A 26,918-nucleotide genomic window follows, 5' to 3' on the forward strand; every position below is an offset into this window, starting at 1 on the left:
TTCTTTCATGGTTTGCTAGGAAGAGTGCAATGATTTCTGGGATTTGTAGTTCCCGTGGGAGTCATAAGCCATGAGCTGTCCAATGAACTGCTTTGGCTGCCCCATATCTAAATATTGCATTGGGTTAGCTAATTGTTGTTGGAAGTTCGTTGAACCCCACTGCACTGAAACAAAGCCTAACCTGGTAACCCAAGGCCCCAAAGTGGCATAGTGATGGACACTCAGTTCACACTTCAGTTAAGATCCTGGGAGTCGAGTATTGTGCAGCTCCATGTGTGGACATTTATGCACATAAGTGAAAAAAATTGCATATAACCATAAACTACAGCTTTTAAAACCTTGTGTGGCATTAGTGCTGGGGAAAGGTGTTGGTTTGACAGCCCTGGTAAATGGCATCCCCTATTTAATTATAGGGAGGCAAAAGGACCAAGCTTCCCACTCGCACTACACTGCCTCAACTGGAAGTAAGATCTTTGGCAGAGGAAATAAAAACTAAGTGAAAGTTGTATGACAGCATCTTCACTACTGATGTCTTCCTAGTTTAATGTGTGAGGGAAATGAACTGAGAAGGGAACAGAGAGTCTATCATTGAAACGTTCAGAATGATGCCGTTAATAGGCTTTGTGTATGTTACTCCCACATGCAACTTTGAAAAAATTACTCCCTCATCTCTGTCTTTCCTGATTCTCTTCTTGCTTACGGTGGTGTAACTCAAGACTGTGTCTATGATTGCCAGTAGAATGATACTGGTGTAACAGAGTGAAGAATCAGGCCCTAAGTGTTCATTTTGTTCAGCAGCTGGTCAGTAAACTAACCTGGAATCTATTTGAATAGAATCTTTGAAATATTTCAGACTATGATCTTTTTATTCCCTTATTTCTGGCAAGGGCTGATTTTAGGTCATAAATGCTGCAATCACAAATAGAAATGATACAGGCAAAGTCAATTGAGCAGCAATACTGTCATTTCATGGAATAGTTTTCAGTATTAACAACAGAATGGAATTCATTACATTGCTTACCTTTGGAAACCATCCTTTCTGTTTTCCCTTCCTCCTGGGCGGCTACTTTATGACTCAATAGCCTGGAGTATAAAGATATGAAAAGGTAATCCTATAACAGTTGGGATTCACCTGCCCTATGGAGGGGGAAAAAATCATTCAGCTCAGTGAGAAGCCCAAACACTCTAATTAAGATAACACTTCATTTGACAAGTGAATGTGGGCTGGACCAACTGTCATTTTTGAGCTACTATTTTTTTCTCCCATCATTCATTTTAAATCGCCTTTACAGCCAAATACCGTTGCTCATTTACTCTGTGATAGAACACCACTGATGCTGATCTATGAATCAATCAGACAGGGAGGATATATTAGCAGCAGTGTAGCTGGTACCTTCTTTACACCCAGGGACAAACTACAGGTGGAAGTCTGATTATCAACTATGATCATGAGATTGACTCCACAGTGGAGACCATTTCATGTACGGTGTGCTGGGTAATACCATGAAAGGACTCCATGCCTGTAAAAATAAACTGGGCCTTATTAAGAAAACTATTTACAGAGATGCTTCAACTGCAGCTCATATTCTAGCCATATGTACACAAACTGACTTCCTGGTATCTCCTTCAAACTCTTTCCTCCTGCAACCTATGCTCCTCCCTCCCTGACTTCCCCTTCCTATCTGTAGTTGAGGGAGAAGGGTTCTTTTGAGAAGCAGCTCTTTGGGGTTTGTAATCAGGCAGATGCTAAAGATAAGATGAAGTGTTTGGAATTATAAAAAGAGCTTTTCCTCCTGTGTTCTGAACTTTACAAACATAGTTTCTGTGGAACCGATCCTGTTTTGCTTTCTGTGCCCTACTGGAGGGAGACTGACTGTTTAGTCTAACAAGACAGTATGAGATGGGCAGCAAAAACTGCTGAGGTTATTTTCAATTTTACATTGTAAACAATAGAGAGTTAATCTTTGTTCTACTCAGTCTTTTTTCAAAGTACGTCTTCAAGGTAAAGGCACAAGATTAGCCACCAAAAGGATTGAGACTGGATCCTCAAAGGTATTTAGGGGCCTGACTTCCATGCAGCCGGGTTCCTGGCTTTGCCAGAGACTTGTTCTACGACTTTGGACAAGTCACTGAAGATCAAATCCTGGTTCCATTGAAGCCAATGGAAAAGGTCTTATTCACTTCAATGGAGTCAAGAGTCTATCTCCATATGCGTCTGTTTTCTCATCTGTAAAATGCTCATAGCATGTAACGAGCTCCCAGATTGTTGAGAAGCTTGATTCTGTAATGTTAGAAGACACCATCAGTGTTGGAAACACAAATTATTTTGTTATGTTTAGGCTTTGAGTAATGTGTTAGATACCATGACCAAACCAGAAGAATTAGCCATAAGCTCTGGATTCTCCAAAGCACGTACGCCTGATTCACAAAACCCTAAGAGTTCATTTCAATCACAGGAGCGGGAGAGCTGGAGTTTACCTCCAAAGTACAGAAATGAAATCCAGACCGACTTGCACAGAATGCTACTCAAATCCAATGTAATGCGTGTAGGTAATTCACTGACATATTACAGCTAGATTCTGAGCTTTGGGTGTATGCAGATATCCCACACCTGAAATAAAAATGTAATAGAACTTTATTCAACTGATCCAAAGCTCACTGAAGTTAATAGAAAGTCTCCCAATGACTCCACTAGGTATTGGATCAGACCTCAAATTACCAAATATGACTGGCCAAGTATTATCTCAGCTACTTTCCTTATGTTATATTTCTTTCCCTTCCCTTTGTCTTTCTGTTTAGCAAAATCTATCACATCATGGGTGCTACTGAAAACAATTTAATAATTATTATTTTAGATGTGATTATCTCTGCTAATTTGGACCTTACATTTTTTGAAGGCAAAACAAATTCCCAACCCAACTGAACTCTAACACAGATCATGCAGTTTGGAATAATTTGCTAAAACATATTATTGTGAATTTGATATAAGAGCTGGTTGATTTAACTATGGTATTGCATATGTTTTCTTTCAGGAAATACAAACTAAGATATCAATGCAAATTGCTTTCCTTTTTTTATGATGATTGCTGCCTGGGTTGTATGTAGGAGTTATGTTTGCATATATATCTTATAAATATCATATGCCTGTCAGGATATCTGTTTGATTTAATGCCTAGCAGTCAGACAAATTAATATCAAAGGAGGAAATTAAGGGAGAAAACCACAGGGGAAAAAAATGATACTGTACAGATAAGAGTTCTGGAGGGAACCAGGGGGAAGCTGTTTATTAGAGAATATCCTCTATTTGACTCCATCTGGGTTAGAATGGTTTATTCCCCCAAGGCTAAGCGTAGGATCAAAGGGAATTCTGACCCTACTGGACTCAGGAAAGAGGAGAGGGGAGTGGGTTATCAGCAGATGGAAGCTGACACACAAATTGATAGAGATAGGTTTAATGTCATAGGGCGTGCCTTAGTTTCCCTTAGTTTTCTGTCTCTCCCAGAGATTTACATGACTGAGCCCCCTGGCTGGGCCATTCCCAGGGTTCAACTCCCCTTCCAGGTTAACAAATTTCACACAAAAATTCTTAGTCCCCCTCTAGGCTCAGTTCCCAGCCCCTGTGGGGTACGTTTAAATTGCTCTGGGATAATCCTGGCTCCCAGGCTTTTCACAGTGGGAGCCGCGATAGGCTGAACCTGTGGACGTGGCAGGTAAACAAACCGGCCCGCCTGGTCCGCCAGGGGCTTTCCTTGAACAAGCAGCGGCCCAAGTTTGAGAACCACTGGTTTAAGGCACAGTTTGCCCAGTAGTTGGGACACTGTTTTCATCACTATGAATCATAGATAAGGAGCCCTTTAAAAAACAAAGTCTACATTTTGTAAGCAACATAAAACTGTCTCCTATTTTCAATGTCATTAACTATTCCTTTTTCTTTTTTCAGAGGAAGCCTAGTGAGGGTGCATAACACACTTTCATGGAGAAAAAAACACTTTTCTTTTATTTAAATGGAAGAGTTCAAGGTGCCCAAAGGAAAATGTATCATTATGGCTACATCCTTTCCAGCTGAATGACTATCCATCCAAATTATGTGCCTCTAGAACGCATACTTTGAATTTTCTGTGTAATAATTGTGGAAACGTTGTGAGTCATTACTTTGATATTAAGATTTGTTACAAATAAAAAGTTAAGGCAAAATGTTCTATTGTGTATATATGAATCATACTATTCTCACTAATGGATACTGTGGAAGTATGGCTTAAAGGATGTGACTGTGGAGCTATATCTTTATGGAACAATTCTTATATGTCAGTGCCCATTCATGGCATATATTTAGAAATTTAAAATTACTCAAAGACTAACCTGTTAAATCATTATTTCTTTATACTGGGTCACTGGATTGCAGGATTCATTTTACTGATGTTAAAGAAGCCAGGGACAAATATATTCTTGTGCAAAATGTATTTACAATCTTTTGGCAGGAATCACATATTGCCAATATATAACTTGGTGTGATTGCAATCTATAAGAGGTAAACACTGTGCAATGTTTCACACATTGCCCTCATGAATATTCATTCTATGACTTCTGCACTTGGTCTAGAATTGTTGATTCCTCCTGCTCCACACACTTCTTTTGATATATTCCTAATAAAATATCCTCTCCATTGGCACTATTTGCCTGGGAACTGTTAGAAAAAAATATTATGGATGGAAAGACTTGTTGCCTTAATGTCCGTTCAAATTTTCTTCTGTGGAATCCTGATTCAAAGTGTCATTTCCTTTCAGGCTAAACACTTCGAGCTGCATGATCTATGGAAAGGAGTCCACAACCTAGCCTGGTGGTTCTGAGGCCACGGGCTCTCCTGTCTACATAATTAAACCACTCTCAATGAGTGCCAGCAGCTATGTAAGCAGGATAGTGTCTCTGGCTGACATAACTGTCCACACCGGTGCTGCTCTTGGTATAACTTATCTCACTCAGATGGGTGTTTTTTCACACTCCTCAGCAACATAAGTTCTACTGACAAAAGCTAGTGTAGATATAGCCCGACTCTGTGTGTGTGCGTGTGCTGTTCCTTAGAACATCTCTCAGCCTGAGGCAGGAGCCCTGCCACTCACCGGTAACAGCTCATTTTGAAGCCTGTTCTTCCCTCCACTGTGAACAGTGGACAGGAACAACAATGAGTAAAATCAGGAAGAAATGGCCTGACAAGTAAAGGGGGAAGGGATGCAGCTCAGTAACGTGTCTGTTCCACTTCTCCCTAGCTCCTATTTAGCAAGATATTTAATGTGCTTAACTTCAATGGCTCAGATGCTTATACTCAAGTACTTGACTGACTGTGATCCCAAGGAAGTCCCTCCATGGCAGTCCCATACAGCTGGGCTCTGCTATATTTTGCTGGAAGTCAAGGGAACAAGATGAGACAGAACCAGGGAGTACAGTGCCCTCCAAAGCTGAACAATATCTGCCTGGGAGGTAATGTTGTTTGCTGTCAAAGAAGGGTCTGAGAGCCGATGCTACCACAGCTCCATATGGGAGAGGGAGCCTGAGCCCTGTGGAGGGGCCGTCATCCTATGCAGAGACACCAGGATTTCTGGGATTTCAGCTCCTTTCCTCCATGGATCCTCGGGTCTCCCAGTTTTGGGAAGACCAAAACCCATCCTTCCATGAGGAAATATTAGGCAGAAATTCTGCATAGTGAACCTCATGGTTTCCTTGAGTTTTCTTACTCTCCTCTGAGGGTTGTAACACGGCTTGATAAAATATAGGTTTTCATACATATTGGCAACGAGCAAATTGAAGCAGTGAATCTTCCTATCAAATGACTGAGATGTAGAGTAACAATTTCTGTAACTCTCATGCGTGCCTTATGGGCTTCATTCTTCATGGGGCCGAGCATACTTGTGAAGTGCTGCAGGATCCCTCAGTTCCACTGACTTCAATCGGAGTTGGAAGCACTCTGCACTTCACAGTAGTGCTCAGCACTTTCCAGGTTTAGGCCTCAATATTTTACTGAAGGGATGAACTGTAATTCAACAATAAGCAGTTTTAATTAATTCTACATATTCTCTACTGTATATTAATTGTTTTCTAAAACATGCTTCCACAGTGTTTTAGTATTTTCTACAAAAGATGCTCTATGAATGCTGCCAAAATTATCATAAAAACAATATTGAAGACATACCTATGAGATAAAAATTCCTGTTTTATGTACATACAGTTTGATGTGCAAATAGTTGTTTGCACCCACACATGGGGTAATTATGCATCTACTTACTAGATTTTATGTTCTGTTGGATGTACATCTGTTAACTCTCTGCACATACAAAACAAAGGGGTCTAGGAAGTTTGTCTCCAGGTATTTTCCACAAATTGTCCAAATTAGATAATTTGGTCATTACAGCTTCTAATTTTAGAATCCCTACATTGGTTCCTGACTTTGGAGAACGTCTAAGGAGCATTAAACAGGGGAGCAACTCCAGCATGCTGTAGCGTATAACCATCATACTGTCCTTTCTTTTCACAAAAAAGGATGGTGGACCAGCGTCTTCACACACAGCAAATGACTGCCTAACTATATGACACCCTTTTTCCTCATGTCCCCAATGTCAGGGCCTGAAGCCATATTTTGCTTAAAGACAAGAGCTTAACTTTTTTTTTCATATCTCCTTGTCAGAGGTTTGACAGGCCTTTCCCCATTCTCATCTATTATCTATGTCACATCACTTTTGATTGGTGGATGTGATTGAGAAGTAGTGTGTTCGTTCTGCAAATCAAAACCCTCTGCTTTCCACATTCTTCACTACCGCTTCATTTGTTTACCTGTTGATAGGACTGATGCTCTGACCATGTGCAAACAACATTTATAGTTGTATATAGTTCTTGATTGTTTTGTCTCTTTCCTTTATATTGCTCTTGTTTTCTGAGCTGCCCTGTCTGTCTTGTTAAGACTTATTCCCACCTCTGTGCTGAGATTGTTGGGGTTTGGATTTGATCGCTTCTGTTTCTGGCTGTTCTCGAAACTTTTGGAGAAAATTCCAATATGAGTTTTGCTCTTTCTGGATTAAATCTACTGATTATGACTGAATGACTTAATATATTACTTTATGCTGTCCTCCACTAGTCCCAGAGCTCTTTGATAGTATTTTCAGCTTGATATTTTTGATTTGTTGCTATTAAAAATAGATTATTGTTGTTACCTTGTATTTTACTAAGTAGAATTTAGTTTGCAGTCTACAGATAATTTATGAAGTTCACCATCACTTTTAAGGATGACTCAGAAGTACACATATGTAGCGCTGTTTTTTTGATCTGCTTCACTTCCCATTCATATGTATGTGGTGAATTATTCTCTGTCCTTATGCACGTGCAATTAAACAATGTTTATCCAATCACCAGGCTGGTGTTGGTGAACAAATCCTTAGAAATTCCCTCAAACAGGTATTTTTAACTGTTGATGTGATAGCCAGTTAGAAACTGCTTTCAAAGCATACAGCAGCTCCTGTCAACTGTTGTTTGGTCAGCCTCACTCAGAGTAGGTTTCTTGCTGTCTTGGCCTGTGCTTGATCTGATTAAAAGGTTTACCTGTATCATGAAACAGGCAAATTGCTTTGGCACTACAGGAGCTTTTTATTCTGTGTTTGTACCGCACCCAGCACAATGGAATCCTGGTCCGTGATGAGAGCTCATCGTTGTTACTGCAATACAGATAATCATAAATTTAAGAAAGGGCTCTAAATGTAATTTTTGTAACGAAATCTTTGAATCCCAGCAATGGAGAGAATTCTCCTGGATTCTAAATTGCAGCTTCTTAATTTCCTCTTAAGATCAATGGAATGAACTAACAAAGCTGAGTGAATAAACAGCACCATAGCAGATACAATTCACTATTAACAAAAACAAGGTATTGCATATTGGAAGGAATTGTTTGAACCACTGGTACACGTCACTGAGTTCTAAATTTACTCTAACAATGCAGGAAAGACCTTGGTGTCACTGAGGCCTACGTAGTGGAAAGCAAAAAGGGACAAAAATGTTATGGTGCATAAGGAATAGGAGAGAAAATAATAATGAAAATGTTATAATACTGTTATATAAATCAGTGGTTCACCCTTACCTGGAACACTATGTTCAGCTCCGGTTACCCCATCTCAAAAAAAACATTTAGCAGAAGTAGTTTGGATACTATAGACAAAATATATTCTATTCTGAGAATATTAATTGTTCTGAGAGTTATGCATGTATACAGTCAATGTTTAGCATAGTTTTAATAAAGTTACTGTGAATAACTTCTATTCATTCCAATTTAATTCTTAGGCCAGATAATTAATTATCCATATTTCTGGATATTTTGAGGAATGTGACTTAAGGATGTATGGTTTCAGAGTAGCAGCCGTGTTAGTCTGTATCCGCAAAAAGAACAGGAGTACTTGTGGCACCTTAGAGACTAACAAATTTATTTCAGCATGAGCTTTCATGAGAATGTTCCATTCCATGCATCTGAAGAAGTGAGCTATAGCTCACGAAAGCTCATGCTGAAAAAAATTTGTTAGTCTCTAAGGTGCCACAAGTACTCCTGTTCTTTTTTTAAGGATGTATGATGCCAGATAGATAATATCAACTGCCAGTAGTGAGATATATTTGCTATTCGCCTTTGAGAGGGCTGGTCCATAGTACAGTGGTGAGGGAAGCTAATGTCATGTTGACCAAATAGTGAGTAAGTCCAAGTTCATGATAATAGATGACACATAACAAGATACCATGAGCCAGATGAGTTCAGCTGTGGAGATTAGGGCTGCCTGACATTTTTCTCTCAAAACTATTTTTGATGGAAAATTGGATTTTTGACAAAACAGGATTTGTCATTAAAAATATCTGCTTCCTGCTGAATTTTATTTTTTCAATGAAAGATTTTGTCCAAAGACTGAGAGAAAACATTAAACTTTGCAACTTTCATCTGAAACTCAAACTTCCATGGAAAATGTCGATGAAAACTTTTTTTGTTGTTTTTTGTTTATATCAAAAATGTCTGTTAAGGAAAAAACACTGTGGTACAGCTCAAGTGGAGATGTTCCAACTGTAGCCCTTCAAGAATGAGTGTGGTAAAAAAATAAAATTTCTGGCAGAGACCTCTTCAAAGTCCTCTGAGACTGCTCTTCATATTACACTAGCATTCGGATGCGGGTAGAGCTCTGGAAATGTATATGCAGGATAATTAATAATAATAATCAAACAAATATATTCTGTTTGAATATCAGCTTGGTTAGGTAATCACATTTCACAGGAGAGAGACCTTCCACATTGAGTTGGCATACATATCAGTAGAGTCTATGATTTGGTGTTTGCCCTGAAAACGGCCATTTCACTTGAGATCATCACTTGAGTTGCTTTTTGGATGGGGAGGCCATTGTTTGGTGGTCACCACATTGGTGGCATTGGACATGCTAAAGTAGGAGGACTATGTGAAGGTTGCCATCTTCCCAACAAATATATCAACAAATAATAATTAAACAAAAATCATTCATGTCTATTCACACTAGGTTTGGCATTTTTTTTAAAGCTAAGAATCTTTATTCTAAGGCTTCATATCAAGGGAATTTTTACTTCCAAGTTATCTGAAACACAGAACAGTAACTTCTAATGGAATTGTTAGCTGAACCGTAACTATAGCATAATAAGTGAGATGGTGTAATAACGTCTATATCTGTTGTACATCCTCTTTGATTTATTTCACTTTTGATCTTTACAATCTGCTGGAGTAAAGCAGTATTATTCTCAGCTTCCTCCTGAGATATATTTAAATTAACCAATATACCAAAACAAAAAATACACTTTCAGCCTGCAGTCAGAAAATATATTCTTAGATGATCCATGCAGAAAGGACACAGCCCTTGCTATCACCTATGCAGATACAGGGTAAGTTTCACCCACAGAGACCAAAACAAGACCACAGCTCCAAATAAAACAAAAAACTCTTATTTAAAGATCAAAATGATTATATCCTCATACTTTCGTTGTTCTGTAACTTTCCTTGTAATTCATTTAACAAAAAGTCACGTGCTCCAAACATGAGTTCTAAGGTGGGGAAAATAATAATACCAAAGCTTCTGGGATCAAAAATCAATTGTTATAGATTTAAATTAAAAGTTCCTGTCAATCCAGTGTGAGTCAGGGTTGGGTTTGAGCCTCCTCAGTGCTGAGCACCCTCAAATCTAAGTGAGGGGTCAGTATCTTGCCAGGCTGGGTACTGCATCAAGCATTTATCTTAGAAAAAGAGAAGCACAAGTATTGGCAGGGGATAGCAAATTATCAGCAGGCCTGTCTCTGTTCCAAAGTGAAATAAAAAGGCAAAGAGATTAAAAGGAATGCCGTGGGCATGATTTAATTTCATATTTGTGGGGCTTTCACAAAGTTTTTAACTTACAAAAAATGTTACTGAGTGACAGTCGTTAGCTACCCTCATTGAAGCCGTTACTCAGAAAGAATATATATTGTGATGTGATGGTGTGGAGGGAGGAATGTTCAAAGTTCTGAGTACCACATGGGATTTCAGCACAAATTGTTATAATGTGCAAATGTCTTTCTAGGCTTTATCTTCAAAATGGGGTTTTCTGTTTTTGTGAGTTAAATGTTTTCAGGCAACTTTATTGTTGGTAGAAAAGTGAATACTTACTCTTCGAACTATACACCGCTTCTAATGCCCTTATTCATGCTGAGCGCCATACTCTATACGTTTGCCCCATTTATTTAGTAGGAAAACTCATGGAGTAAGGTCTTGTGATGGTGGGCAGAAATTTAGTAGTAAAAGAGCAATTACTTAGATTTTCAGTCACAGAAATTGAATTGCTGCAGAAAGGAAAGTTAAGCCTTGATCCATCAGAAAGATACCTCTTAATGAGCAAAAACTCTGTTCTTCATACTTCCTATACTGATCTTTTCCTTATTATACAGTGGTATAATAACAATATTTAAGCTTCAAGGCTCTAGAATAGGTGTCAGAGATCACATACAGAAACCTGCATATACAAAGACATACGAAAGGCTAGTATTCAACTGACCCACTTTCTTCGCACTCAGCGCTGGTGGGGACCAGAGCCAGCAGAGAAGTGCTTAGAAGCTAGGCTCTTCCTGGTAGACGCTCTGATCATGGAGGAGAAAACTTCATCTCCTGCAGTGGAATGGTGGATGTTGAGGGGGCACAGGAGTGTATCTCCATAAGGGTTTATCATCAGAGATCTCCTCCATTCGATCCTCCAGATCACAAGGGTTTTACCACAGAAGGATGATCCGGCCCTCAATAAGGGGAGCATTGATCAGGTTTCATCCCCCGTTGCCCACTCCCACAGGAGGCAACAACTTGGCCTTGTGGCCCAGCATTTCTAAGGTTGGTTGGTTGAACAGGATTCCATTAGTATCTGCCAACAGAGTAATTTGAGTAATTAAGGGGTCAAAGCCTGTAGAATATTTTCATCATATCTTTTCCTTTTAGCTGCCTGAACATGGAACTCTACTTTATTTCCCATAAAGCAAGTTTCACGTGTCTTATCAGGTTTCCTTTGTCTCCTTTTCAGTAGGTTCCTATTGAGGCCCCTGCTGAAAAATGCATTTCATTTAGATTTCTTTTTTTTTAAAGCTAAAGAGTGAAGGCCCTTAATGTGGATTTATCTGCAGAGTTTATAGACTTACATCATCACCACTTACTTTCATCACATAAATTATCCATTCCTGGTTTCATATATCAATATAGAAAGTCTTTTAAGGTGTTAATATTTTATATTCTGAAGAACTGTGCCTCATCAAACAGACAATGAGATAAGGAAACAAATTTGTGCTTTGGAGCTGTACACTGGAGATTAGCTGAAGCCTACCATTCGAAATGAGCTGCATACACTTGTAATGTTGTGCTTATATTTGCTCTTACACATTGTTAACAGACTGAGAATATCAGTTATGTAAGTATCTCTACATTTCTGCAAAAGACCGTAAGAGCTCAGCTGTTTTTGCACCATGCTACTCTTTTAGGAAGACAAGAGTTGTAAAACTTGATTAGCCACATTTCAGCCCAGATATGAGAGTTTTTATTTCCTTGTGACATTCTTTATCATGGAAGGCTGTAAGATCATTTATGGGAAGCAAGGCTTCCAGTTAGGATATGAACATGCAAATAGAGTTCCTATCAATTTAAATAGGAGCAGTGAATTCATGAAAACCAGTCCCCAGGGACACTTAGAGTGGATAGATGTGTGTGCAGTTTGTTTTAAAGCACTTTAGAGTGCTTATTAAAATTACAATAAAAGAGATAAACTGCTGATCTGTGTTGCAGTGGGGGAGTGTGTTCTGATTTCTAGTAAGTCCAGCTGTCTGACACACTATTTAAAATGATAACTTAAATGTTTCCTTGTAAGTAGAGCATGAATAAGGGTTAAGACAATGTTCCTGTAGTATCCAGTTTCCAACCTTTTTTCTCTTTTCCCTATTCAGGCACAGTTCCTCAAATTCCAATGAATAGGTGAAGATCCTCACCTGATATGAATTGTTATAGCTCCATTGACTGCACAGCTATGGTGATTTACAACAGGGGAGGCTCTACCCCATGGGACCAGACCTTTCATGTAGGCCCAGAATTTAATACCCATCCCATATTAGGCCAGATCCCAAACCCATTGAAATCAGTGGAAGAACTCTCATTGATTTCAATAGACTTTGGATCAGGGCCAGCGAGTAGCACTTAGTCTCCCTGAAATCAGTGGATTTATTTGCAGAATAAGGAAATAGGCAATGTGAGCAGGTGTACTGGACTCTAATCCTTAGTTAGTGATGATGATAATGACAAGTATTAGTATTATGTGAGGGACATTAAATAATAATTCATTAAAAAAAACAGTTGACCATCTGACTATTGAGGATCAAGTTATTACTCAATTTGAAAAAAGTTGAGTCCTTCTTTGCTGAGTATATACCTGCTTCAAAAACAGATTAAATAGAGGCAGTGCACAGGATATTAATAGCACATTTATTTAGAAGTAACTATGTAGGAAAAAAAATCATATAGGAAGAATATTTGGTACAAAATGAAGCAATAATGTATCCTTATGTCTATGCGTAAATAAGGCTTTGTCTTAGTAAATTAGAGACCAGAAAGGAAAACTCTTCACAAAGTACTTACTAACCTGGAAGGGCTGCCCTCTCTAGTGGGCAAATAACTGTTCATTTTCCATTGTTCACTTCTGAAGATTGTGGCAAATGTCAGGCCTCTTTTTGATGTGGTCCATTATGCATTTGTGATTAAACTGAATCATGATCACGTCTACTGCAGTTTAGGGCCTTTACAAACCAAGGGTCTTGGCTGTGAAAAGCCAGTAAATGAATCCATGCATTGAGCTCAGAAACATTAGAATGAAAGCTAGGAATACAGATATCAAGAATATAGGGTGTTTTTTTCTTAGTTTTAAAAGCCAGATTCTGCCATCTTTCCTCGAGTTGAACTACATGCACAGACTCATTGTAAGAGAAGTCACATCAGAATGGCAGCATTTTGCACTGATGGACTATACAAAGCACAGGGCAGTGGAGAAGTAGAAGCAAGAGGAGAGGTTAGGTTTTAGGTGAGATTATGTACGACCTTGAAAACTAAGATAAGAAGTTTGAATTTCAGATGATAAAAATGAAGAGGATTCAAGGGAAGTGGGTGATGTGATCAGAAGCAAGATACAGAAAAACAGGATTTGAATATCCTAGAGAGTAGACTGTCTTCTCTTCAAAGGCCTACACCCCATAGTTGCTTCTTATGTCTTTGCTGTCTTTTTCCATTTATCCTCTTGCCCTTTAGAGACAGCCAAGCTGCAAAACTATGCACACCCTTTACATTCTCCTGCTGTGCAGCCTGCTGCACTGGGGAAAGGGATAGTAGGGCATGCTTGTGGACAGCTGAAGAGGAGGGGTTTTGCAATAATTGGTTTGGGGAAAAGTGTCTGTGAAGACAAAAATTAAAGTTATTTAGCAAGAAAATAAAGAAGTCAGCCTAGCTCTGAGAAGACTTTCTCCAAAAGTACTCAGCAATAAGATCCTGATTCAGCAAAAATATCTTTCCCCTCTGGGGGAAATTGCACAGATTGGTTTGACCTGGCTGAACCCTGTATAAAGTGACTACCCTAACACAGGGAGAGAGGTTACAATCACACTTGATCCAAGGGCAGACCTGGAGCTGTGGCCAAGAGAGACAGACCTTGTAACAAGGGCCTGAAGTACTTTCCAGGGTCTCCATGTGGAAGATAGGTGACATCTGGTAAGCTGGACATGTGTATAAACTATTGTTTTTTTATGGTATGCTCTCTCTCTAATGACTTTGTTCTGGTAACAGTACTTTGCTGTATGAAAGTGGACTGGTCATTGGTTAGCCCTGTCATTGACCTTGAGAGTACAGGAATGCAGGCACTGAACTAAAATCAGACCTATGGAGATAATCACAGTGAATTGGAGGGCAGTCTGCAGCCTAAATCCCTAGTCTGGAGAATGAGGATTGCAACATCTGGCCCTGAGATAAATGACAGCTAGATGGCTGAGACCTAAGTGGGGTGCTCTCAAAGGGGTGGGAGGTGCAGTTATCTGACCACCTGGATTATATTCTCACCAGATTTGGTGATTTCTCAATCACTGAAGACCTTAGAATTAGAGATGGAAAACAGCTGTTAGATCATCTAATGCATCCTTTTGCCAGTGTAGGTTTGTTCCCTGAACTACAGTGTATTTTCTAGCCCTTCATCCTCTTGTGCAAGGGATCATGACAGTGAAAGATGCCCTGATACTTACTGGTGCCTTATCTATTAGAGAATTACTGGGTTGAAATTACTCATCAGTGATGGGGGATTGTAGTATTAAACAGGCTTTGTATTATAATGAACATTAATTATTCATAGCGTTCTGTGAGATTTCATAGAGTAAATCTCTGAAATCGTATCCCATAATGTAATTGAACAGTTTCAAATGCCTTCAATAGTTCTGTTTGAAAGAGCTCATTAATTCCTTATTTATAGAATAAGTGGCTTGTTTTAGGTTGTAAAAACAGAAGCTACCTGCAATGGGAGAGAGCAGTTTTTTCTCTCATCTTTTGTTTTCAAACAATATAGTATACTCTCTCCAAATTCCCTGTGGTATTTAAAAGTGCACACTAAGGAGAATATATTATAACCTTTAAAGGCCAGAGTTTCAATAATGGCTATGCATGCATACAAAAGGGTAAGTGAACACAGGTATATAATTAAGGATTGATTTTTCCAAACCCCTATGTGGGCCGAGTCAGAATGAATGGATGACAGAGAAAATGTATGTGTACCACTTTGTGTGCCTATATTGCCCCTTTTGACTTGAGCTGTTAGCTGGCTGCTCCCCTAGGAGGAGAAATTGATGATGGAGTCAGGTATCTTTTTAATGCAGTCCTGTTTCTTTTATGCAGAATGTATGTACAGTCATGTTTCCCTGAACATAGCAGGAATCAAACAGGAGGGACAGATGCTTTCCATTCCAAGCCTCTTCCCAGACAGCACTTTACCCAAAAGCTCACTGGTAGTTTTTCTGAGGGTCACACCACAACTGCTGTTCTTTCTGTGTCTTGGCATCTTTCCTGCCTCCTCTGTCTGCCTGTTTTGGTGATTGTTTCAGCAACTTCTGTTCCTCCCCTCCACCCCCACACAAATTAATCCCCCAACCCAGCATTTTCATTCAGCCCACAATCAGTCTAGAGCTGGTTGGAAATTTTCCAATAATTCTTTTTTATTGGAAAATATTGATTTGTTGAAATTGAAACCATTTGTGAAAAAGGGTTGGTTTTGACAAATGTGTCTATTCAACATTTTTTTTGATATTTTGACATTTTCAAAATGAAAAGTTTTATTTTCAGATTGGAAATGCCCTTTCATTTAAAAAAATAAATGGTTGAAATCAAAATGATTCACTTCAAAATTGTTGAAACAAAGCATTTTTTTTCAAATTACTGGTTTGTGAAAATGTTTGAGATTTTGAATTTTCATCTTGATTTGGGATGGAAATTTTTTTTTAAAATTATTTATTTTAAGTCTCTGCTCTCTGCCCACATAGCTCAGTTTACTGAATGGCCTTGCCTGTAGCCTGTGGTTTGGTTGGATGCTCCAATTATTTCAGCTCTCTCTAAACAATATGATATTTAATTGGTCGCTCATTTAGCATGAATGGAGGGCCACCTGCTTCCAGGTTTCTCCCAACATACATCTTTTAGACTCAGGAATTCAGTGCTAAGGACTTCCCCTGTATGAGTGCACATTCCCAAAGCATGTGTATCAGCAGTTTTAGGTGATTGGGTGAATGCAATGATATCCACCCTGGCTATCCTAGCAGGTGACAAAATCCAGGTGATATGCATCTTCGGAGGAGGCTGATTAATGCTGCATTGTTATCAGTTCAAAAATGAATAGCTGGCTTTGTTAGAGCAGGAAAAGATCTGTATGCACTCTATGAATCAACCTGACCATCTCATTTCCCTGTTGAAGCCAACACAATAAATGTAAGCTGTATCCACCTACCTTATCTCCTTTCTGCATGTTCTTCCTGGATTTCTGTTTTGATCTAAACAGAGGTGTCATTAGATCCACCTGGAAGCCTATCCCTAGAGGGAGAAGGAGGAAAGTATCTTCCAAACTCAAATTGCTTATTAAGCCAATCAAGCCTTCAAATGTCACCTTTGAACTTTGCCCTAAATGTCTCCATTTAGACTTGAGTATACTTTATTTATTGCTTTCAACAGGCTGTGTATATTATACTACAGAGAATGGTAGATGGCTTTTTAAAATACAGACTACAATAAGAAAAAGTTCTAATAATTAAGTTACTTGGACAAAAGGCCTTGATTTTGTGCTGTATTTGATTCTTTTTCTAATTGTTTTAATCCACAATTACCGAAATAATTATTCCCTAGGCCTTCAGAAATAAGTATATTTTAAGCTCAACCTGTTTACATGGATTTTTAGCTACAAACTCTCCCACTAAATATAAAGAGTACAAAATGGAAAACTATGGCAGCAAAAGCAAAGCATGGTTTTATTGAAAGCCACTTATGGCAAGGATCCTAGTATATAAGCTGTAGTTTTAACCAGCTTCCCCTGCCCACCCCAGATAATGAGAACCCACTGAAGGATATCTAGGGATACAGCAGACTTGGTGCTAGCTGTTATGGGCATCATCTAATCAAAACAGACCTCAAACTCATAAATCCTATAATTGCATTGGTGACTTGTCTGAATAAGGACAGGCTGTGTACTGTGTGGACGAATGCAGGAAAATGATTGGCTACTCAACCAGACAGAGATGTAAAGCATACAGGATAAAAAATCCCGAGAATTTAGAATTCAGCTCCATGCTGTTTCTAACTGTTATAAGAAACTCCCAGTCCACCTGGTAGAAATTACTCTGCAGCAACATGGATTTGATTTTCAATGATTTATTCAGCCTCTTTGATTGTTGAATTCTTTACTGACACAATTTGACTTTATCTATTTGAATTTTCTTGACTCCAGCTATTTTTTAAAGTAAATAGATTTTCACACCCTAATTTATTAGCTTACTTGTCTCAAGCCTTATTTTAGATTTCAGTTTTGTCTTGTTTCCTTTATGAGACATTTCCCCAAAACAAAGCCCACTTCATCATAATGCTGTGAACTAGGATTTGCTGCAGATCACATTATTGTGTGCAAATTGCAGACTATATTTAGAGATTGTTGCATCATAACACAATATTAGTTCCATCTGATGACTGAACTGTCAGAGGAGCCAAACTCAGGGAATTTCATTATAACCATTTTTACAGTTATGTTTAAAGAACAGTTACGCTTAGTTCCTTCACTGAAAAGGTCTCAAACTGAAATGAACCGAAACTCTATTAGCCTTTTGGAAATATGGTAACTAAGTGAAAAAGTAAAGTCTTGTCTTTATTTCATTACATAGTGGGGCAGACTGCCCTACTCCCTGTGAGTGTGGGCTGTGACAGGACAGGGCGTCTGCGCAAACAGGGATCCAATCAAAGAAGGGCTTATTGTGAGCCAGTCAGGGCCCGGCTCAGCCCTATAAGAAGGCAGCCCAGGAAGAGAGCAGTCAGTCTGTTCCAGGCCTCTGGTGGGAGACTAGCACCGTGGACAGCGCAGTGCTGGCCAGGCTCCGGGAGGCTAGGGAGCTCTAGCCCAGAGCCTGCAGGCTACCGGCTCGAAGGGAAGGGCCTAGCGGGTGGTTCTGGGTACATGTTGTCAGGCCCCCTTCCCTGCCTCCGTGAAAGCAATGGCAAAAAATTGTTTCTTGCCTTTTTTCCTGGGTTACCCATGCAGACGACATACCACGGCAAACATGGAGCCCACTCAGCTCTCTGTCACCGTATGTCTCCTGGGTTCTGCTGATAGATGTGGTACTGCAGTGCTACACAGCAGCATTCCCTTGCCTTGCCTTGTGGATGGCAGATGGTACAATACCCCTGCCATCCATCATCGTTATCCTGTGAGTACTCCTGGCCAACCTCTGTTAGGTTGGTTGGGGGCACCTGGCCAAAAATGAGAGTGACTCCAGGTCATTCTCTTCTTTAAGTTTCGTCTCATGGAGATTCAGTCCTGCCTGGAATATCATGCCAGCTGGAGGCTTCTTCCTCAGGCTTCTCTCCCAGTCGGCAGCACTGTGTGGTCGCGCCTACTCCTTGCTCCCATGGCTCATGAAGCCTGGACAGTAGTAAGGAGCAGTTCAACTGTAGGGTGAGCAAGTGCAGAATGGTGGTAGAATGTGCCTTTGGACATTTAAAAGCTCACAGGCGCAGTTTACTGACTCAGTTAGACCTCAGTAAAACCATATTCCCATCATTATTACTGCTTGCTGGGTGCACCACGATATCTTTGAGAGTAAGAGGGAGACGTTTATGACAGGGTGGGTGGTTAAGGCAAATCGCCTGGTGGCTAATTACGCGCAGCCAGGCATCAGGGTGGGGAAGAGCACAGCAGGGCGCGCTGTGTATCACAGAAGTTTTGAAAACCAGTTTCATGATTGGCCAGGCTACGGAGTGAAAGTTCTGTTTGTTTCTCCTTGATGAAAACCCGCTCCCTTTCTTCACTGTACTTCCCTGTAAGCCAGCTGCCCTTCTCTCCCCCCTTTGAGCTCCACTTGCAGAGACAATAAAGTAGTTGTTTCAAATTAATATATTCTTTATTAATTTGTCGCACAAATGGGGGGATAACTGCCAAAGTGGCCCAGCAGGGGTGTTGGAGAAGGGAAGCACAAGGGTGGGGTAGTTGTAGGGGCACTCTTCATGCCCTTGGAGATTATTACGACATTTCATCTTTTGGAACAGAGTTTAGATAGCATGGATTCATCTCCCCATACAGTGATCAGATCCAGTACCTCCCGTTTGGTCCATGCTGGAGCTTTTTTGCGATTCTGGGACTCCATGATCACCTGTGCTGATGAGCTCTGCATGGTCACCTGTGCTGATCAGCCCACTACGCTGGCCAAACAGGAAATGAAATTCAAAAGTTCATGGGGCTTTTCCTGTCTGCCTGGCCAGTGCATCTGAGTTGAGAGTGCTGTCCAGAGCGGTCACAATGGAGCACTCTGGGATAGCTCCCAGAGGCCAGTACCGTTGAATTGCATCCACACTACCCCAAATTCAACCTAGCAGGGTCAATTTCAGTGCTAATCCCCTCAGGGAGGAGAACAGAAATTAATTTTAAGAGCCCTTTAAGTCAACAAAAAAGGCTTTGTCATGTGGACAGGTGCAGGTTAAATTGATGTAATGCTGCTAAATTCGACCTAACTCATAGTATAGACCAGGGCCTAGTCACTTTTGAAACTAGGACTTAGTCAATTAAAGGCTTTTGAATATTTTAGCCAGAGTACTTAAATCCCATGGGCTCTTCTGAAAAACATCTGATCCTATAAATACATAACAGATGAAGATATGTCTGTTGTAATACGAAATAGACAAGTAGACCATTTTCTGCTGTAGCTATTGTGTCTTCAAAATGATGGGACAGAAAATGGCAGACTTTTTTTTAAATATATCTGTAACTTACTAAAGCAAATCATTTTTTAAAAGAATGTTCTACATTTGAGAAATAAGCTTTACAAAATGCTGAAACAATTATGACATTCCAGCTATAATATGAAGACATAGTCTGGCATCTGGTGACATAAAGGCCAGGTCTACACTGCGACTTTAAATCGGTTTAATGGCCGATATACCGATTTAACGCTGTATCCGTTCACACGACGTCGTCATTAATATCGAGTTAACCGCCTCCTTAAATCGATTTCGGAACTCCCAAACGAGAGGAGTAGCGCTAAATTTGATAGTGATAACTCGGATTAGGTTCGTGTGGACGGAAATCGACGTTATTGGCCTCTGGCGCATCCAGAGTGCTGCACTGACCGCTCTGGACAGCAATCTGAACTCGGATGCAGCGGGCAGGTAAACAGGAAAAGCCCCGCGGAACTTTTGAATTACATTTCCTGCTTGTCCAGCGGGAGCTCTGATCAGCACGGCTGGCGATGCAGTCTCAAATCCAAAAAGAGCTCCAGCATGGACCGTACGGGAGATACTAGGTCTGATCGCTTATGGGGAGACAAATCTGTTGTATCCAGCTCCGTTACAGAACACGAAACGCCAAAGCGTTTGAATAAAAAACTGCAGGATACACAGCGCTGCGTGACAAGCGTAACGGGAAGCCAGAGACTCAAATGGACGCTCATGAAGGGAGGGAGGGGTACTGAGGACTCCAGCTATCCCCACAGTCCACAGCAGTCTCTGAAAATTATTTGCATTATTGGCAGAGCTCCCAATGTCTGTAGGTTCAAACACAGTGTCTGGCGTGGTTCAGGGAACAGCTCCTCAGTTTCTTTCCCCCCCTCCACAACGTGAAAAAAAAGGGTAAGAAATCATTCCTTGACTACTTTCTATGTCACCCTATGTGTACTGAATGCTGCTGGTAGACGGGACGCTACAGCACTGAAGAGCAGTATCCACTCTCTCTCCATCTTCTCCTCTCTGTGGTAGACGTTCTGCAGACCTGCCCACCATCCAGGAGAACTGCCTAAATTCTCAACATCGAGGGCAACATTGCTACCGCTAGCAGTAGATAGGACAGAACGGCTAATAACAAGCTTAATCATGAAACTTGGGGCTGAAAATTTTTGCAATCACATTTGGGATTGACTCGCTTGGCAATGAGTCAATTCCTCCCTTATGGTGTCTAAAAATAGAGTCCATTCTGCCTGGACTGTCATAGCCCCGGGAGGCTGCCTCCAAGTGCCTCCCCCCCCCCCGACATCATTGTTCTCCTGCTCACTAACAAGTCTCTGTTTCTTATTCTGGTATTCCTTAAACTTCATGACACAAACGGGGGAGGGGACTGACACGGTAGCCCAGGAAGGTTGAGGGAGGAGGAAAGCAACGGGTGCGCTTCTTGCAGGGGCAACCCCTGTGAATACTGACACGGAGCACCTGTGCTCTCTGATACACTGGATCTCTGTTACACTTGCCTATTATTCTAGGCAGGACAGTGCACCACTGACCGCTCTGGTCCGCAATCCGAACTCGGATGCGGAGTGCCGGTAAACAGGGAAATCCCCGAGAGCTTACAGTGACATTTCCTGCTTTCACGTGTCCAGCTCTGATCACCACGGGTGGCGATGCAGTTCAAATGCAAAAGTAGCTCCTGCATTGAACCTTACGGGAGATAGCAGATGATCGCTGTATGGTGAGACAAATCTCTTTTATCAGAGCTCCGTTAAAGAACAGGAAATGCCAAAGCCTTTGAAAAATAAACTACAGGATACACAGCGGTGCGTGACAACAGTAACGGGAAGCCAGACACTCAAACGGATGGTCATGGAGGGAGGAGAGGGGTAATGAGGACTACAGCTACCAGTCTCCACAGCGGTCTCTGAAAACTATTTGCATTTTGGCTGCGCGCCCAATGTCTGCAGCGTAATACACGGTGTCTTGCGTGGTTCACGGAAACAGCTCGTCAGTTTTTTCCCCCCTCCAGCACGGTAAAAAAAGTGAAATAAATAATTCCTTGAGTACTGTAAATGTCACCCTCTGTGTACTGAATGCTGCTGGCAGACGCGATGCTGCTGCGGTGAAGAGCAGTATCCGCTCCTCTGCCCCTCCCCAGGGTAGACGGCGCCCAGTGAGTGCTCCTGGCTGAGTGTGGCCGGGGGCTCCGGGGTGAAAATGGGAATGACTCCCTTTTTCTGACAGTGGATGGTACAGAACGCCTGGTAACTGTCTTCATCTTATCACCTGGGGGCTGAGCTTCATCAGACCCCTTCCTCTCTTGCGTAAAGAAAAGATTCTGAACTGCATGGACTGTCATAGCCCATGGTGGCTCCCTCCCCTCATTTGATCTCAGTAACTACTCTGTGATTCTTATTCATGCATTCTTCATAACATCATGCCAACAATGGGTGGGGGGGCACTGCTGTGGTAGCCCAGGTAGGTGGGAAGCAACGGTTGCGTTACTTGCAGCGGCTCCCTCTGTGAATACTGAACGCGGAGCAGCTGCGCTGTGCTACACTGATTTTAATACACTGTATCCTATTCTTGTCTGGACTGACTCTATTTTTATTAACCGTAAAGGGCAGGATTGACCCAGTCCCAAGTGAGTTAATCCCCATTTTCCTTTCAAAAATTTACACAGGGTTATTATCCATTCTGTCCCATTTACTGGTGAGTGTAACAAAAAGAGGGAGATGGTAACAGTTTCTGCTGTCTACAGTAGTACTGTACCATCTACCACCAGGAAGGAGGAGGAGCGGATTTTCAAGTAGCAATAATCACACCTCAGATTAACTTCATTGGTTATGATACTGCCACTGTGCAAAGCTCTAATGCTCTCAGTGCTGCAGATTCGCCTCTATCAGTAGCATTCAGTACAAAGAGGGTGACATTGTAAGTACTCAAGGATTGCTTTATTTAACTTTCATTTCTCGTGCTGGGGTAGGGAAGGAAACTGAATAGCTGTTCCGTGAACCATAAAAGACACCGTGTTGTAAGCTACAGACACTGGCGCTAAGCCAAGAATGCAAATAGTTTTACGAGACTGCTGAGGACTGTGGGATAGCGGGAGTCCTCAGCACCCCCTTCGTTCCGTCCATGATCCCCGGCCCCTGATGCTAATGTTAATGGTCACGGGGGTTCTGGGTAAATGTCGTCAGTCATTCCTTGCTCCGGGAAAACATCAGCAGACAGTCCTTTCGCACATTTTTCTCCTGGATTGCCCTTGCAGAAACAATAGCACGGCAGCACTAGAGACCGTCGGCTTTTTGTTTTTCCCGTCACCATTTGTGTACTAGATGCCGTGGAGACAGAGGCGACACTCGAGCGCTACACACCAGCATTCAATTGCTTTTGCAATGATAGCAGAGATGGGTTACCAGTCGTTCTGTACCGTCTACTGCCAGAGAAAACTGGCAATGACATGACGGTTATCTCTCCTTCTCTGAACTGTCCGCTGCTATCATGAGTGCCCTGGCTAAAATCAGCGGGGGCGCAACGCAAAAGCAAACTTGGATTGACTCACTGGCCTGAGTCAATCCTCCCTTATGCTGTCTAAAAATAGAGTCAGTCCTGACTACAAGAAGAGTCAAAGCAGCAGAGAATCCTGTGCACCTTATAGACTAACAGACGTCTGTTAGTCTATAAGGTGCCACAGGATTCTCTGCTGCTTTTACAGATCCAGACTAACACGGCTACTCCTCTGAAGGAAGAGTCAAGTGTATTAGAAGAGCGCAGCTACTCCATGGCTGTATTAACAGGGGTTCCCCGCAAGAACCGCACTCATTGCTTCACTTCTCTCCAACCCTCTGCAGCTACCGTGGCAGGGCCCACCCCCCATTTCTGTCATGCAGTCGTGAGGAATACAAGAATAAGAAACATAGACTTATTCGTGACATAAACGGGGGGGGGGGCACTTGGAGGCAGGCAGTCGTGGCTATGACAGTCCAGGCAGGACATACTCAATTTTAGAAACCAGAAGGGAGCGATTGACTCTGCCCAAGTGAGCCACTCCCAATTTGGGTTTCAGAACCATTGTCACAGGGGCACTCATGATAGCATCGGACACTAAACTGTGATGCACTGGCCAGGTAAACAGGAAAAAGCCTGAATCCCGCGAACTTTTGAATTCCATTTCCTGATTGTCCACCGTGAGGGTCAGCACACACACAGGTGACCACACAGAGCTCATTTGCACTCGTCACAATGCAGTCTCCTGATAATCGAAGAAGAGCGCCAGCTTGGACCACACAGGAGGTTCTGGATCTGATCGCTATCTGGGGTGAGGACTCAGTGCTCACAGCACTGCGTTCCAAAAGACGAAATGAAAAAGTTTTTGAAAGAATTTCAAAGTCTATGGCTGATAAAGGCACAGCAGAGACTCCCTTCAGTGCGAGTGAAAGTGAAGAACTTAGACAGGGTTACCAGAAAGCCAGAGAAGCAAACGGAAGGTCAGGCTCTGAGCCGAAAACATGCCGCTTCTATGCTGAACTACATGCAATTTTGGGGTTCAGCGCTACCAGTGCCCACCCCTGTCCGTGGATTCAGACTTTGGGATTGAAATATCAAGTGTTCTGAGGATGTAGCCGAGGGGGAAGATGGAGACGAATTTGAGGATGAAGATGACCGTGGTGATAGCACACAGCAGTCCGTAAACCCCACAGCCAGGATCTTTTTGAGACCCAAGAATTACAGTCCCTGCGCTCCAAGCGAGAAGCCCAGACAGTGAAGCCATGGAAGCGACCTCCGGTAAGTGTCCCTTCATTCTGTACCAAACACGGATTAAAAACAAGACGGTTTTTTAGATCGCATTGACACCAGGGCTTTTGCTGCAGTCGCAGCCATTACTGTTACAGGAAATTTCGTTAACATGTCTGGGGATGGAGTGAAAATCCTCCAATTAATCTCCATGAATCGATCGTGGAGGAACTCAAAAACCCTTATGCTATATGAGAACATTTCTGGCCAAGACAGCCTTCTCCGTTCCCCCATAGTAGGTAACTTTTCAACGCCATGCATTTTGCAAGACATTTGTACTGCAGGCATTGAAGGCATTGCACTGAAGGCATTGCATAAACAAACGATCTGCCTCCTGCGGTGCTATTGTCAGGAGAGAGATATCATCCATTGTTACCTTGTAGAACATCAGGAATGTAAATAGGGGGCAGACATGGCGATTTTGCTACTGGCCAGAGCGGGGGATGGGAGGAGGATAGCGACGAGTTTTCAGCGTCTGGCAAGCAGGATTCTTCCCTGCTACCAGCAACGCGCTGCGGGGGGTGATGTAGGGTGATCACTAGCAGCATCGTATATGATAGGAGCCATGCGCTGTTGGTGGATGTGAAAGAGGGGGTTTGGGCTTTGCAGGCTCCTCTTAACAGGAGCAAGGCATCATATAGATCACTGTGTATATGAACGGCGGAGAAGTCAAAATTTTAAAGCCTCACTTACCATCGCCGCGTGGACGTACGTTGGCCGTACCTGCGTCGTGTGTGTGTGCACACCAGTCACACAGACACTGAATATTTAAACGATACAAAATGCGACCTTGTATAGAGATCACATGTGCTCTGTAAGGTGGATAGTGTTCTATGTGAAAGAGTACTATCATTGCTCTGTAAAAGGTATCTTTCCACATACTTATCACCCTGGTTTGCCTTCCCCATGCAGCTGCACATTTCTCTGAAGTCCCTATGCCATCACGAGGGCGTGCTGTGATACGGCGGAGGAAGAAGAAGACGCGAGATGAAATGTTCACAGAATTATTGAAGTAACACGCAATGAGAGGGATAAACAGAATGATTGGAAGGATGTGGTAGCAAAGTACAGGAAAGATGCCAGTGAACGATCTGAGAGGGCTAGGCAGGAAGACCAGCGTTGGAGAGAAGCAACGCTGGATCTGCTGCGTTCTCAAACTGAAATCCTCCAACGCATGGTGGAGCTTCAGGAAGAGCAGCACAGTAGCAGAGTGCCGCTGCAGCCCCTGTATAACCTCCCTGCAAGCCCACGTCCCATATCTCCCTCACCCAGACGTGTAAGAACGCGTGGGGAAGGCTTTCTGCACCCGCCTACTCCTCCACACCCCTGCAGAGTTCAAGGAAAAGGCTGTAATTACGCTACAATGTGCTTAATAGCCTTTCCCTTCCCCCTCCTTCCAAAGCACAGCAGTCAGGGACACCTTCCTAATTCTCTGCCTTTTTTTAGTTCCTTTGTAATACAGAATACATCGAAAGGGGAGGGTGGGTTGCTTACAGGGAAATCTAGTAAGGAAAAACTCATGATTTTTAACAGATGCATAATTACTTTTAATGAATAATAAATGATTTTAAACGATACAGAATTTATTTCTTCGCCAACCTGTAATGAAAAGGGGGAGGGTGGGTTGCTTACACTGAATAAGTCCATCAAGTGCGGAGGGTTCATCAAGGGGAAGCAAACAGAGTCACACCGTACCCTGGGCCGTGCTGAAACTCGTTTCAAGGCTTCTCTGATGCGCAGCGCCTCCAGGTGTGCTCTTCTAATCGCCCTGGTCTCTGGCTGCTCGTACTCAGCGGCCAGGTGATTTGCCTCAGCCTCCCACCCAGCCATAAATGTCTCCCCCTTAGTCTCACAAAGATTGTGGAGCACACAGCAAGCAGCAATAGCAAGCGGGACATTGGTTTGGCTGAGGTCTGAGCGAGTAAGTAATGATCGCCAGCGACCCTTTAAACGGCCAAATGCACATTCTACCACCATCCGGCACTTGCTCAGCCTGTAGTTGAACAGCTCCTGACCACTGTCCAGGCTGCCAGTGTATGGCTTCATGAGCCATGGCATCAAGGGGTAGGCTGGGTCCCCAGGATAACTATAGGCATTTGAACATTCC

The 26,918-nt window shown here is 42.1% G+C and overlaps 1 pseudogene; it reads right to left on the reverse strand.

Annotated features, from left to right (window-relative positions):
* Window positions 1-22,756: 22,756 nt before the first annotated feature.
* Window positions 22,757-22,884, reverse strand: LOC142047251 (U4 spliceosomal RNA; annotated as a pseudogene).
* Window positions 22,885-26,918: the final 4,034 nt, after the last annotated feature.

Source organism: Chelonoidis abingdonii, chromosome 8 (genome assembly GCF_003597395.2).
Source record: "Chelonoidis abingdonii isolate Lonesome George chromosome 8, CheloAbing_2.0, whole genome shotgun sequence".
Taxonomy (NCBI): domain Eukaryota; kingdom Metazoa; phylum Chordata; order Testudines; family Testudinidae; genus Chelonoidis; species Chelonoidis abingdonii.